General features: G+C 40.1%; 1 non-coding gene across 1 annotated transcript; it reads left to right on the forward strand.

Moving 5' to 3' along the window:
- Window positions 1-3,146: 3,146 nt before the first annotated feature.
- On the forward strand, window positions 3,147-3,253 carry LOC141645235 (small nucleolar RNA R71). Its single transcript, XR_012544818.1, has one exon. It is a non-coding gene; the product is annotated as a small nucleolar RNA R71 (small nucleolar RNA).
- Window positions 3,254-16,697: the final 13,444 nt, after the last annotated feature.

Raw genomic sequence — 16,697 nt, forward strand, 5'->3', positions numbered from 1 at the left:
ATGCACTATTCCAATTTCTATCATGTGAAAGACTATCAACATAAGAAAATATATTCCAACTTACAAAAGAACTAATTACACAAAATTCTCGCATAATAAAATAGCCTAAATAACCGTCTCACACAAGGGTAAACTTTTCTATAAAAATTAATCGATAAAACGACTCCATTTACTCATACGGAAACTATCAAGAAGGTTAGGCTCCCCAACTCCCTTGTACTCTTTCGGGTTAAACCTCGCTATATAGAGGCTGATTTTAGAATGATCAACCTCCTTCTCCTTATCCTTATCCTTATCCTTCCCCACAGTCTTTAAAGCCTCAGTAAGAGCATCCTGATGCTCCAACATCTTAACGATGTCATCCATGGTCATAAGCTCAGCTCTCGCATACAAGGCATTCTTCTTGGGCGGCATCTTGAAACTATATATAAGAAAGGGTAGACATAAACACACGTACTAAACCTCAAAACACGAAAACACGCTGTCCAGAACCCACTCGATCGAGTGCCCAAACATACTCGATCGAGTAACGGACTACTCGATCGAGTGCCCTCCATACTCGATCGAGTGCCCCAACATCAGACCCCAAACAGACCTTCTGATCTCTAACATACTCGACCGAGTAGCTAGGCTACTCGATCAAGTGACCCCCTACTCGATCGAGTGCCCCAGATACTCGATCGAGTGCCCAAAAACACGATTCTGGACTCGAAATCATCAAAAACCCACCCGATCAAGTCAGTCCCACTCGATCGAGTCATGCTAACTCAGAAACGCTACCCGCATGCTATATCATATGCTAACATGCTAAAAACTTTATAAAACCACATATTATATCATAACTAAACATATAATGCTACGCATCTTTTCATACGATCTACAAGATTATTATACCATGTTATTAAACGCCACCTTGTAAACATCCAACATGTTATCATTCCAACAACAAGTTTCCATATATCATCAACCTTTCTTTCACATTCTCAAATTTCTACTTCAAACATCCAACAATTACACACACTTCATCACATTCACACACAAGTTAACCAAACAACACATACGACTTAACAAACACTCCCCTATGTGACCGGTTCAAAACTGTAGGGCAAGTTCGCGACTTTAGGACGTATCCCAAGCCTTTGCATTAGCTCCTACAACTTTTACCCCGGGTTCATTTTAATTGACTCCCTATATTCATTAGCTTCTTTGGTTACAGGTTTCAGGATCGTCGCTCTGATACCATTTGTAACACCCACATACTCCAAGTGCCTTACCAGGACCACTCAGGTATGAAGATATTACCATCTCGGTTACCCGAGGCAATGATAATCAAATAAACAATGAAGAAACAACGTTTAAATATAAATACTTAGTGAAGAAATACAATTCTCAAAACCAAACCAAAAGTGTAATACATGTTCTCAAACTGACTGTTCTAACTGAAATGTAAATAAACTAATAAGCTACAGCGGAAGACTCCTATCATCATGTCGTGGCAATCCCAGCTATCCCAGTACTCATCTCATACCTGCTCAATATCTGCTCACCATCCCCAAATGGATCACCGCAGGTTTACAAAACAACAACCGGGGTCAGTACTAATCACACAACTCAATATATATATCAACAATAAGATAAACAGACAGCTTAACTGTCACACACACACAACCAACCAATTCCAATCATCTCAATCACCGATCCCCACGGACCAGCCACGCCATGGGGGACCGCAGCCGTACCCACCAAATCCCCGCTCCACATAGTGAGCGATAACCCTGTCCATTAATGTGCACATCCCTTCTATGGCGGGTTCCACATAAGGCGAAACTAGGGCGTGAAGCCACTCCCGCAAGTGACCCCACTCAGCCGAGGACACGCCTCGAGAACCACAGACAACAATCACAATCACAATCGCAATCACGACCGTCACAATACAATTACTATATCACACAATCAATCTCAACATATCGACCAACATCCCATTATGGGACTAATACTGAGTAGGAAATCCTACCTGGAAAGCACACTCGTCGACGGTCTCTCTGCTTTGTATCAAAAAGCTTCCTCTATGAACCCTCCTCCTATCATACAACATATAAATGCTACCAAATCACATACTACTCAAAAACCCCCAAATCCCTATATTAGGGTTTAACCAAATTAAAGGAAAGATAATAAAAAGGGTACATAGATCTTACCCTCGACGCAAGGAACTCAACGGTATAACCAACGATGAGAACCGACCTCCCAAACTCCAGGAATTGCTAACAATGCGATTAATATGGTGAACTTGCTTGCTTTCTCTCCTAAACAGTAAATTAGGTTTTGAAAAAGTGATTTAGAAACAATGACGGAAGGTTATATATCCTAATCGCATAATTAACAAAACCCGAGAAAACTCCCCGTAAAACCGGCTACTCGATCGAGTACCCAAGGTACTCGATCGAGTACCCCCCCTACTCGATCGAGTATCATAGCTACTCGATCGAGTACCCAACAGGTCAGAAACTTTTCTAAAACGCAACTTACCCTTACTCGATAGAGTAAGGCCTACTCGATAGAGTACCCAAAGACTCATAAATACGGAGTATTACAGTGGCACATAGGGAGGTTTTTGGTATTGTTGTTGCTTATGAGGGGGCACATAGTTCTACTGCTGCTGCTGCTGTGGAGGTTGAGTCGGATTTAGGACATTTTAGCTACTCCACCTCAAGTTTGGGTGGACATTCGGCTCATAGTAGGTGTTTGTCTGCCTATAATGTCGAAAGGCAGCACAAGACTCAAAGGGACTAGGACAATTGTCTGAAACATATCCCTAAGCTCCACATCTTTTATAGACGAAAGGACCGTCTGAAACAGCATTTACATGGTAGATCCCTCCTTTGGAAGATCCTCCCAACTCGTACTTGTCAAATCTTGCCGTGAGAGCTTCTAATGCAGCTATAGAAGGAGATTCAGCAGCTCTCCTTTGATTTCCCCGGGAATTCCCATATTCAGCTTTGTGGGTGGCCAAGTCATCAATGATATTCCACCCCTTAGTCTCCCGTGTATTTTCCGGGAATATGCCATTAGCTGTCGCATCCAGGATAGCCCTCTGATCATCATAGAGCCCATTATAGAACTGATTGCATAGGTTCCACTTCTCAAACACATGATGCGGAATGGTTCGCACCAGCTTCTTGAAACGGACCCATGCCTCATGAAAGTTCTCATCAGGCCCTTGTTTAAAGCTCGTGATTTGAGCTCTAATAGCATTCGTCTTCGAGGCAGAAAAGTACTTCTTGTAGAATGCCAAGGCCAAAGAATTCCAATCGGTGATCCCATTAGCAGCTCGGTCCAGATCTCTGTACCACTCCCTTGCAGCATCGCGGAGTGAGAATATAAACATAGTCTCCTTTATCTGGTCCTGGGTCACACCGGTCGGCGGGGGTATAGAGCAGCAATAATCGATAAATGTCTCCATATGCTTGGCTGCATCTTCATTTGCAGCTCCCCCGAATTGGTTCCTCTCAACCAAGTTGATATAAGAAGGCTTCGGTTCAAATTTTCTATCAGCTCCTGGTAATTCGAACCCCTTGTATAGGTTTTCAGCTGTCGGCTCAGAGTGACTTGCTATAGTTGCTTCTTCAGCCATGACTGGAATTTCCGGAGATGTGACTGTCAGAAGTAGAAGCAGGAGATGTAGGTGGATTCTCCTCGTATAGCTCGTTCTCGTAGTAACTAGACAGAGTACTCCGCTCTTCCTCTGTCGGCAATATCCTAGATGATCGTCTCAACTCATGCAAGGTCTTTTCAATCTCGGGAGTGATCGGTAGTAGTTCACCACCCTGTGACCTGCGCATAAGAAGAAACTACAAAAAGAATGTGAGAACAGTTTAAGGAACGAATGTCCCTTAAACTAAGAAATAGACTAAAATAAAACAACTAAAAATTAGAACAATTGCCTCCCCGGCAACGGCGCCAAAATTTGATACCCGTCGTTGTGAGTACCAAAAATAATATTTATATTTCCTATTAAAACTAACCTAGGCTAGTGGTAACAGGGTCGAACCACAAGGAGGCGAATGTAGCTAATAATTGTCTAATTCTAGTCTAAGGTAACGAATGTGGGGGTTGAATTGGTCTATAGCTAAAGGCAATAAACTAAATAGACGGATAAAACAGATAAAAGAAGGGGTACTAGGATGGTCGATTCACTATAGTTTCGGCGGCAGCACACTAAGTAGGTCTAAATCAAACACATGAGGCGGGAAAACAAGAGGTCCTCTCGGTCCACTCTTAACAAGTAGCATCTTTCGATCTCGCTACAAGCCCTTAATATCACTAATACTGACTTTCGTCCTGAAAAGTGACTAAAAACCTAAACTTTACCTATCTTTCGATCTCAGCATAGCTTAGTCATTTTAATTGATGGTCAATCAACCTTCCCTATCTTTCGATCTAATGGGTCAGTCAAATCCTAAACATTCAACTAGTCGCGTTCACTCGATTCGTCAAATATAGAAATTGAAACAATTAAAACGAAGGTAGCACCTCACGTGGTCAGTCGATCGACCAAGTATGGCAGTCGATCGACTGACACGCGATTTCAGGCCACTATTCTAATGCCGCCTAATCCTACAGATCCCCTACATCCTAGCACGAATAATTTAGCTACTCATGACTATAGTGGAAACAACAATAATGTTAAGGATTAAAACTACTGATTTCATGCTTGAATTAACGGAATAAAAGATTAGCATAAAACGATAATTATGGCTTCAGGAAACTAACTATCAATTCCTATACTATCAACACAATAAAGATGAACTGAAATAAGAGTAGGGGAATACCGAAATTGCAGAGGAATTGTAACGGAAAGATTAATAGCATGAACGAAAATCCAACGCGAAACAATATTCCGAACCCTAATTATTTTCTAAAGAACTGTATGCTAAACTTTAATAAAAATTCGATCCTTATTCTGAAAACCTGGCTTACGTTATATAGAATACAACGTAGTTCTTATTCCAAAACCTAATGTATCGTGGGCTTCAAGTTCCTCGATCTTTTAATTCACGTCTGAAGTACGGTCTGGTCGATCGACTACAGTGACCGGTCGATCGACTGAGCTGCTGTGTACAGTAGCTCCTGCATGTCGTGGCATGGTCGATCGACCGAGGGGACCAGTCGATCGACTGCTTTAACTGATAATCCGCTTCTAATTTCTCGTTGACTTGTCTTTCGGGCCTCGAAATGCACACCAGGTTCATTTCTCGAGTAAACACTTCACGTCAATTGCAATGCAGGATACTCGGGGATGGATTTAGCTCAATATCTACTCATTTCCGCATAAATCTGCAATATTACATAAAAATACGAAAGTAGACGAAATGGGGCAAATAGTAGCCTTAAACCACATAAATGAGCTCTGAAATGCGTGTAAAATGAGGTGTAAAACATCTTATAAAAGACACGCATCACTAGGGTACCTTGGTCCTCAATTGTTAAATGCTTTTGTCAAGAATAGACTCCCTATGGTGTTAGAAACACTGGAGGATCGCGGAATTCCCCTTCTTGCCTAGACAAGAAGAAGGGTCGTCCCCTCTCTACCATGCACAAAAATGGATACGATGGATAAAGGGATCGATAGTATTTGAGTTTCATTTGGGAGTTTGCTTTTGTTGTTGTTTTTCCACCCAATTTCTTGTGGCATTTGACATTTGAGAACACTTTCTTTGCCATTTCCTTTTGATTTTTGGCATTTCAATACTTGTCAACTTTTCAACTTTTTGCATTTTTCTTTTGAACATTTTCAAAGTCACCCCAATTAGTAACGAGGGTGCTTTATATTTGAAGCATATGAGTTTTCATTTTTATTATTCCTCTTTTTGATGTAATTTGCAAACTTTTTCTTTTCTTTTCTTTTCATTTCTCGAACTCAAATTTTTGAACAATTTCTTTTTGTGCCCATTCCCTTTGATGACAAAATATATGGTAGAACATGGATGAATGATGGTTGCATGGTTTCAAGGGTCACCTTGGAATAATTGGTAGCCAAGGAGTTATCACACCACAAGGTACTCTTGACTAGGCCTTAATCCATGGGTCAAAGGATACTAGCATGACACATCCTAGGGTGTTTTACAAGTATTCTAACAAGCAAAGTCTTAGAAAGAAAAGGCATCTACTAGGGCCTATATACACTTGTCAAGCTTCCCAAATAGACGGTTTCGCAAAATTTTTTCCTAAATGCAACTATATTCCATAATGCAACTAACATTTATACATCCTAATGCATATGCTTCTACCAACTAGTATGCCAAATAATCTAAATGCAAGTCCTAAATTCACATTGTTTCATACCATATCAATCGTAATAAAGCCACATAGTCATTAACATAAAGAGGAAAAAAAAGATTGGAAAGATCATACCATGCGGTATTCAATATCCTCATGTCTCGGATGTGGCGTAGTCAATCAATGTGAACAAGGATGAATAAACACAATATATACAAGACTATACTACAAAGGAAATGAACATGTTTTTGGATTTTTCAATTTTTCAAATTTTTATGGGTTTTGTTTTTATGAAATTAAAAGACATATTTTAGTATTTTTCAAATTTTTTTAATTTTTATCATTTTTGGAATATAAATTCCCATCCCTCACTTTATTTTGGACATTATCCTCAATGTACTTGTAGGAGTAGGAATAAAAAGGAAATACATGTTTTTGGATTTTTGAATAAATGAAATGATATGAATGAATGCATGCTCTAACTAAATGCAATTCTATATGACATATATAACAAATGAATGCAATCTACATTACACTAAATGATGCATGATTTCTAGTAATCTATGGTCACTTATGATCAAACCTCCCCAAACCGATTTAAATACTATTTCTAGTGTAGAAAAGAATAGGATTGGTCATTAGTGATTATGCAACTATTTACATGGGGTGTATCACAATGCAAACTATACTATATGAAAATGCAATATGAAATATAATACAAGTGCATGTGAAGGCTAAACTAAATGCAATGCATTATACAAAAGAGAGAGGGAGAGAAGAGTATCATACAAATGGAGGTGGTGAGGTAGGCATCTCTCATTAGTCATCATCATCTTGGGAGTAGCCATACCTACTAGAGCTTCCTCCTTGGTCATACCCTCCTCATTGACCAGAGTATCCTTCACCTTGATCACCAAAGTTCCCGTCTTGGTTCCATTGATTAGGGAACAAAAGATGTGGTTGAGCCCAAGATGGTCGAGCGCCATTAGGGTCGATGTACCCTTGTTGTGCAATTTGATAGTACTGAGGATAAAAGTCCATGTAGTTATCGACCCTCCCTTCATGCACCCCAAGATAAACTCTATTCATAAGGTTCATCAAGTCATGAATACCCGGGGTATCAGGGATTTGTGGTTCGAATGGCGTATGCGGAGTAGGGTACGGTGGGATAGGCACATAAGATGGTGGGGGAATGGGTCTTGCCGGTATCCCACGAGGTTGAGGTGGTTGGCGGGGTACTTCTTCTCTTAGAGGGGGGTTGCCGAGGATTTGGATGTCGAGAAGGTAGCTCGGCCTAGGCGAATACGGGCTCAACCTTGGGTCGGTACCGGATATATTCCACCCCGAAAGAACAATAGAAGTGCACCCTTTTGTGAACCATTCTACACTCCCTTCTTGAGTGTAGGCACACCACCGGTGGTGGTTGAAGATGGCGTCCTCATCAATCAAAGTACTCCCCTCAAGGGGTGTATATGTCCCATATTGGTTGTGAGGGGTAATATCCGTATAAAACCCTTAAATTATAGGAATATAACGTAAATTTAATACGCGATTTATTGTCATAAACGAAAAACAACAAAGAAACGATAAAGCATAAGAAATAACCTCGGGTCCTTTGAGATGCGGCCTAAGAACAGAAATCAAAGTAGATTTCCTCCTAATCGATACACCCAAGACCGTCTGAGACTATGCCCTTGTGCTAGAAATGTATTCTCTAATTGCCTTGCAATATTGAGAGAATTGTTGTGAGTTTTTAGATGTGAGATCTGAGTTTTTCACAGAAAGTTGCTCTTCAAAACCCTAGTTTTGTTTCAAATGAATGATGATTAGGTTACAAAAGAGAGAGTGCCTCTCTTTTGTTGCTCGGTCAACCGTGAGCTTACATGGGGAAGTGGGCTTCCACTTCCTCTTAATTTTAACTCGTGGTCCTAAAACGAAAAATGCTAAATGTATATGACACGCTTTTATTATAAATCGTCATCGGTTATCGGTCATTAAAACATCAACTAATAACACGGATTAGTTGAAATATTAATACATGTCCGACAAAGACAATATTGTATAATTAATTCAATATACATCAATTAAATATAATCGTTTATATTTAATTTACGAATTAACCGCTTAATTCGTCTTAGCCATTATTATTTAATCCGTATTAAATAAAATATCTCAACATCGCGTTTTGACTAATTATTATTAGTCAATAACTCCGACTAACTGCTTAGTCAACTTTGGCATCAACATGACTGTATTTTCATACCGTCACATCTCTCAAACGTATCTTATAGGTGTGACTTTTAGGGACCAGTTGATCACCGCCATCTGTATGACAATAACGTCAAACTTATCTAGCAAGCCAACCGTTATTGATAAACGTGGACCAACTGATTATAATACAAAAGTATACCCTTTGATCCTTTTAGAGATTTATATGTCCTTGCACTAACTGTAGAGGACACCAGCCCCAACAAGCTCCCACTTGTCCGTACAAGTGTACGTGCAATGACGTTATCCGCACTAACTGGAGGACACCACCTCCAACAAACTCCCACTTGTCCGTACAAGTGTATGTGCGATAACCGATTCTCATATTCATTTAAAATTTCTCCCACTCAATGTAAAACAATTTGCAGATCCGGATCCGCAAAGGTCGTATTTTACAATCGATCTGTATCAAGAGTGGTTTCCCCGACTAGAGAGTAACTCAACTGATAAAACGAATTCGTATTCGAGCATGGCCATGCATTTCGATTCTGACTTCTCGAGTGGCCCTGAGAAATATCGAGTACCTGATAAAGGCTGAATATTTCCTTCAACTCGACTCCTTCCGAACTAAGCACAGTATGAAATGACCCAGAAAAAATCTACTTGGCCTCCTGTTACGGATGACCGTGAGAAAGAAACCAAAGTCACCCAAAATCTGCCTTAGTCTCAAGAGACAGTCGATAGTCAAAAGAATCGACTCTTAGGATCACCATGGAGGTCCTATCCACGACCGGGCACCGAATGTTATAAAACATTTAGGACTCCACGTCGATGTCACAATTGTGTCCTACGAGATATCCGTATAAATCGCCTCTGTGATTGGTCAGTCAACCTTATGACTTATGGCTCGTTGAATCCACCATCAACCAATGTCACAAAATAATTACCTTGAGTTATCAGCTCACGTGGGCAATTAAGGACCAAAAATATAATGTTTGTTCAGTTCACTTTGTGGTGTTCAAAATTGTCGTACAAAACCACATGAAAAAGAAAAATATATAAATATCAAAACGATGATGTCGTATAGAGTACATAAGAGAATGAATCTAATCCATAAAAGAGTACTACAACTTAGGAACACGTTTAATTCCCATGGAATTAACATGCCCTTCATGCTTATCTTGTCGTAATGGTTTAGTGAGAGGATCTGCTATGTTATCATCTGTAGCAATCTTTTCTATCACTACTTCCTTTTGCTCCACGTAATCTCGGATTGGATGAGCTTTCCGTTGTACATGTCTAGACTTGTTGCTAGACTTTGGCTCCTTAGCTTGGAAGATGGCACCTCTATTGTCGCAATAGATGGTGATCGGGTCATTCGAACTAGGCACTACGAGATAGTCCTTGTCGAATTGACGCATCCATATCGCTTCCTTTACGACTTCGACGCGGCATAGTACTCGGACTCGGTCGTAGAATCTCTTTGTAACACTTTGTTTGGAACTCTTCCAGTGATTGCGCGCCATTAAGAGTAAAAACGAATCCAGACCGAGATTTTGAGTCATCTCGATCCGTTTGGAAGCTAGCATCTGCGAACTGGTTGCGCATAGCTTTTGTTCGCCTCCATAAGTCAATGCCCAATCTTTAGTCCTCCGTAGGTACTTAAGAATGTTCTTGACAGCCATCCAATGTGATTCACCTGGATGCTGTTGGAATCGACTTGTCATACTCAATGCATATGCCACGTCCGGACGTGTGCATATCATGGCATACATGATTGATCCTATAGCCGAGGCATAAGGAATCCGTGTCATGCGCTCTTTCTCTTCCGGTGTCTCTGGTGCCTGAGACTTGCTCAAATGCACCCCTGGAGCCATGGGAAGAAACCCCTTTTTGGAGTTAGTCATGCTGAATGTCTCTAGGATCTTGTCTATGTAAGACTCCTGACTGAGAGATAACATCCGACGTGATCTATCTCGATAGATACGGATGCCCAAAATTATTTTTGCCTCACCCAGATCTTTCATCTGGAAATGGTTCTTTAACCATAGTTTTACCGAAGTTAAGAGAGGTATGTCATTCCCAATCAGGAGTATGTCATCGACATACAATATTAGGAAGACAATCTTGCTCCCACTCGACTTGATATATAGACATGGTTCCTCGACCGATCGAGTAAATCCATTTTCTTTTATCACTTGGTCGAAACGATGATTCCAACTCCTAGAAGCTTGCTTAAGTCCATAAATGGAACGCTTAAGCTTGCATACTTTCTTAGGATGCTCTGGATCTATGAAACCTTCGGGTTGTACCATGTACAACTCTTCCTCGAAAAAACCGTTTAAGAAGGCGGTTTTCACATCCATCTGCCAAATTTCATAGTCATGAAAAGCGGCAATCGCTAAGATAATCCGAATGGAACACAGCATGACTACGGGTGCAAAAATTTCATCATAGTGCAAACCTGGCACTTGGGTGAAACCTTTAGCAACTAGTCGTGCTTTATAGATATCTTGTTGACCTTCCACAGAATGCTTTATCTTGTAAAGCCATTTGCATTGAAGGGGACGAACCTTAGCAGGCAAGTCAACAAGATCCCATACGTTGTTCTCATACATGGAGTCCATCTCGGATTCTATGGCCTCAAGCCATAGCTTAGAGTCAGAACTGGTCATGGCACCTTTATAGGTTGCGGGTTCACTACTCGTTAAGAGTAGAATGTCATCTATGTCATGTTCCTCGACCATACCTATGTATCTGTCCGGAGGAATAGAGACTCTTCCCGACCTTCTAGGTTCCTCAGGAATATTCACTGCAGCCGGGATTCAAGGAATTGGTTCCTCCAATGGTTGCTCGGTATTTGGTTCTGGAACCTCCGACAGCTCGAAGGTTCTATCACTCTTTGCATTCTCGAGAAATTCCTTCTCTAAGAGTGTCGAACTAGCCGCAACAAATACACGTTGTTCGGTTGGCGAATAAAAGTAATGACCAAGTGTTCCTTTAGGATAACCTATAAAGTATGTCTTGACCGATCGCGGGCCGAGCTTATCCTCATGTCTCCACTTGACATAAGCCTCGCAGCCCCAAACCCGTATAAAGGACAAGTTGGGGACCGTTCCCTTCCATAGTTCATATGGAGTCTTGTCAACAGCTTTAGACGGACTTCGGTTAAGTATTAGAGCAGCTGACAGAAGAGCATAACCCCATAATGAGGCAGGCAACACGGTGTGACTCATCATGGATCGAACCATATCAAGTAGTGTTCGATTTCTCCGTTCGGACACACCATTCAACTGAGGTGTTCTAGGTGGAGTTAACTGTAGGGCAATCCCACAGTCCTTAAGGTGTTGATCAAACTCGTGAGAAACATACTCGCCACCACGATCTGAACGTAATGTTTTAATCTTTCTACCCAGTAGGTTCTGTACCCTATTCTGGTATTCTTTGAATTTCTCAAAGGATTCACTTTTTTGCTTCATTAAGTAGACATAGCCATATCTACTTAAATCGTCCGTAAAAGTGATGAAATACCTATAGCCTTCTCGTGCGGTGATTGACATAGGTCCACATACATCCGTGTGTATGAGTCCTAATAGGTCAGCAACGCGCATTCTAACACCTTTGAAGGAAATTTGAGTCATCTTACCGATGAGACATGATTCACACGTGCCAAATGATTGAAAATCAAAGGCCGAGATAGCTCCATTCTTTATGAGCTGTTTTACGCGTTTCTCATTAATGTGTCCCATACGGCAGTGCCATAGATACGTTTGATCTTTGTCACCAACCTTTAACTTCTTATTCATTACGTGTAATATTTCGGTGGTCTGATCTAAAACATAAATTCCATTCATGGAGACTGCCTTGCCATAAATCATATCGTGTAATGAGAAAATGCAAGTATTATTCTCTATTACAAATGAAAAACCAAGTTTGTCAAGTGCAAAAACTGAAATAATGTTTTTGGAAAGACTGGGTACATAATAGCAGTTATATAAAAATAACTCAAATCCGCTAGGAAGCTGGATCACATATGTCCCCCTTGAGACGGCAGCCACTCGTGCTCCATTCCCAACACGCAGGTCCACCTCACCCTTTTCAAGGGGTTCGATGTTTCAGAGCCCCTGCACATGATTACACAGATGAGAACCACAACCAGTATCTAGTACCCAAATTCCGTAACTTGCGTGGTTAATCTCAATCATATGAATAAAAGTAGAAGAGGAAGAAAACATACCAACATATTTAACACGACCTGCTTTTATGTCCTCATGGTAGACAGGACATGTACGCCTCCAATGCCCAGTCTTGTGGCAATGATGGCATTCCATGTTTTCGGTCTTGCTCTTTGTCGTGCCTGATGAGTTGCTTGCCTCACCAGGCCCACTCTTACCTGATCCCGACTTCTTAAACTTCGGTTTACCTACCGCTAGGTCTGCCTTAGCTTTGCCCTTACCCTTGCCCTTGTTTGACACAACGAGAACATCCTGTTTCAAGCTCCCACTGAACTTCATGTCCTTCTCGGTCTGTACGAGAAGGGAGTGTAGTTCATGAGGACTTTTCTTCAAATCATTCATATAGTAATTCGCTCTAAAGAGCGCAAAACCATCGTGGAGTGAATGAAGCATGCGGTCAATCACGATGTTCTCGCTGATTTTACAATCAAGCGCCTCCAGTCTCTCGACATTCTCAATCATGCTGAGAATGTGTGGGCTAACCGGTTGGCCCTTCTGGAGTCTCGCATCAAAGAAGCGAGTGGTATGCTCATAGGTCACGATTCTCGGTGCTTTCGAGAATTCCTTGGTGAGCGTGGTGAAAATCTTGTTTGCACCTTGGGCTATGAAGCGTTTCTGCAAATTGGATTCCATTGCAAAAATGAGTACGTTTTTAATCGCACCCGCTTCCATGACGAAATCGTTATACTAGGCGATCTCGTTAGCTCCAGCCGTGGGACCTTTGTTTGATGGGATGGGCTCTGTTAGAAATTTGAGCTTCCCGTCAGCTGCGGCAGCATTCCGTAATGCCGCCTTCCAGTCCGCGAAGTTTGATCCATCATTCTTCAGTCGAGTTGACTGATTTATCTGATTCATGAAGATCCGAAGTCAGGACTCACGGTCCAATGTGGCACTTGGCATTGGGTCGTCAGCACGGCCAGCCATTTTGTTATTAGCAGTTTAAATGATCGTGATCTACACTGAAAAAGAAAGAAAAACAAAAACGAAATAAGCAACTCATCGAGGTGATTTAAGTCTATTTAAAATTCATTTTAATCGTGTAGACTCATTGCACTTGCATAATTGATCTCCCTCAAGAATAATACAAGTGATCCCAAGACTCAATTTCCGTAAATTGATAAGCCAACTGTTTAGCTAGTTCTTCCGTAAGAACTCTTGGTCGATAGATTTCCGTAAATCCTATCTATAGTCCACCATAATCACAGGATCGTACGAGTGACCACAGTGTTGAGATAAAATAAGTCAATCAGTTCCAACTTACCCGACGTAGAAGGGGTCATATTATGCCTACCGACGAAGAAGGGATTCATTGGAGTTTGACCTATAAAGACTATTCTCAATTTTTGGTTATACGAGGAAGATCCCATCAACTTAGTTTTAATTCATTTTAAGTGAACGAATAACTAGCATTACGTGAATGAATTAACTTAGGGATTGCTTAAAATTGATCGTGTGACATAAGAATGTCAAATAAAACTAACGCGTGACCTCTATATGAGTCAGTTTTCATGCATTTATTAGGTGGTTTGGTTTTAGGCGGAATATGATGCAATCTATCGTTACGATAAAAAATAAAAGAATGCAAAAACGTAAATAAAAATTCCTAGTGTGGCCTATCCTAGTAAAAAGAACATAATACAACTTTGGAATCCACCGTTGGACCCGAGAAGCTTGTCTTGATGTTCCATCTTTTTCATGCAGCGGGAGTGAGCATCCGGTCTCCATCTTTGGTCTTCTCAAAATTACAATTAAAAATTTACAAAATATAAACCTATTTACATTCTAAAAAAAACTGTAATAAAGAAAAACAAAATGGAGATGCGAGATCTCAAAATACAACCAAGACCGTGTTCCATCATTACGGTAACACGTTCTACTAAGGCCACACTAAGTTACAACCGTTTGTAAAAATAAATAAATACGTAATGTAAGCATTCAAAACATTCAAAATAACGATAAATAAAATGCATCAACTAAATAAAATTTATTCGTGACATAATTCCGTAATTATGTTAAATTTATCCAAACCACCTTTAATAATTAAAATTATGTGACAAAACCGCTTTAATCAACTTAATTTTAATTCATTACAATCCGTTACTTTAAATCGCTTTAAAGTAACTAAATCGTACGTGAGTGAACCGTTTCACTATTAAGCGAATGCACAAAATCCGTATTGTGCACATGTTATGGCCGAAAAAAAAAACAAAAACAAAATTTTTTTTTTTCTTATATTCGCGGCTGAACCGTGACAGCCATGAATTTTTTTTTTTTTTTTTTTTTTATATTATTAGCTGCTCAAACCGTCAGCAAAAAAAAAAAAAACAAAAAGGATTAAGCTGCTCAAACCGTGAGCAACAACATTCAACACCAAATCGATTTGACAAAACCCAATTGCAATTTGAACATAATCCGTATTAAAACAAAATTACAATTGACATGATCTTAACATATTGTTATAATTATCGTTTAAAATAACAATATGCAAAGAACAAATCGATAAACAAAAGATCGTCTGATCCAGTAAGAACCGTGAGGCACGCAATTCTAGGCAAAAAAAAAACAGAAAACAGGCCGAGATGAACAAAGGCCGCACGGTTTTCAAAAAAAATTGTCGAGACAGAAAAAAATATGTGCCGCACGAAATTTTATGCAAACAAAATTATCGATTCAAATTCGTTTGATGAAAATCACATAGAAAAATTTACGTGGCCTCGCTCTGATACCACTTGAGGGGTAATATCCGTATAAAACCCTTAAATTATAGGACTATAACGTAAATTTAATACGCGATTTATTGTCATAAACGAAAAACAACAAAGAAACGATAAAGCATAAGAAATAACCTCGGGTCCTTTGAGATGCGGCCTAAGAACAGAAATCAAAGTAGATTTCCTCCTAATCGATACACCCAAGACCGTCTGAGACTATGCCCTTGTGCTAGAAATGTATTCTCTAATTGCCTTGCAATATTGAGAGAATTGTTGTGAGTTTTTAGATGTGAGATCTGAGTTTTTCAGAGAAAGTTGCTCTTCAAAACCCTAGTTTTGTTTCAAATGAATGATGATTAGGTTACAAAAGAGAGAGTGCCTCTCTTTTGTTGCTCGGCCAACCGTGAGCTTACATGGGGAAGTGGGCTTCCACTTCCTCTTAATTTTAACTCGTGGTCCGGCTCGAAAAATGCTAAATGTATATGACACGCTTTTATTATAAATCGTCATCGGTTATCGGTCATTAAAACATCAACTAATAACACGGATTAGTTGAAATATTAATACATGTCCGACAAAGACAATATTGTATAATTAATTCAATATACATCAATTAAATATAATCGTTTATATTTAATTTACGAATTAACCGCTTAATTCGTCTTAGCCATTATTATTTAATCCGTATTAAATAAAATATCTCAACATCGCGTTTTGACTAATTATTATTAGTCAATAACTCCGACTAACTGCTTAGTCAACTTTGGCATCAACATGACTGTATTTTCATACCGTCACATCTCTCAAACGTATCCTATAGGTGTGACTTTTAGGGACCAGTTGATCACCGCCATCTGTATGACAATAACGTCAAACTTATCTAGCAAGCCAACCGTTATTGATAAACGTGGACCAACTGATTATAATACAAAAGTATACCCTTTGATCCTTTTAGAGATTTATATGTTCTTGCACTAACTGTAGAGGACACCAGCCCCAACAGGTTGTAACCGGGACAAAGGTAGTTTGCCAAGATAGTAATTAGACCTCCCATCACGAAGGTCTTAAGTTGGGTGTTTCCTTGAGAGAAATCAAAGAATATCGTAAGCATCTCAAGGGGGGTATTGAAGTTGTACCTCCATGTCCCCCGGACATTTAGATAGGACTCAAGGAATGTCAAATCGAGGAGAGTGCACCTATCTTGCTCATATCTCCCATTAATTGTGCCGGCTACGAAACGTTCGGTGATCCGAATCACCGGGTG

This window comes from Silene latifolia, chromosome 2 (genome assembly GCF_048544455.1).
Source record: "Silene latifolia isolate original U9 population chromosome 2, ASM4854445v1, whole genome shotgun sequence".
Lineage (NCBI taxonomy): Eukaryota > Viridiplantae > Streptophyta > Magnoliopsida > Caryophyllales > Caryophyllaceae > Silene > Silene latifolia.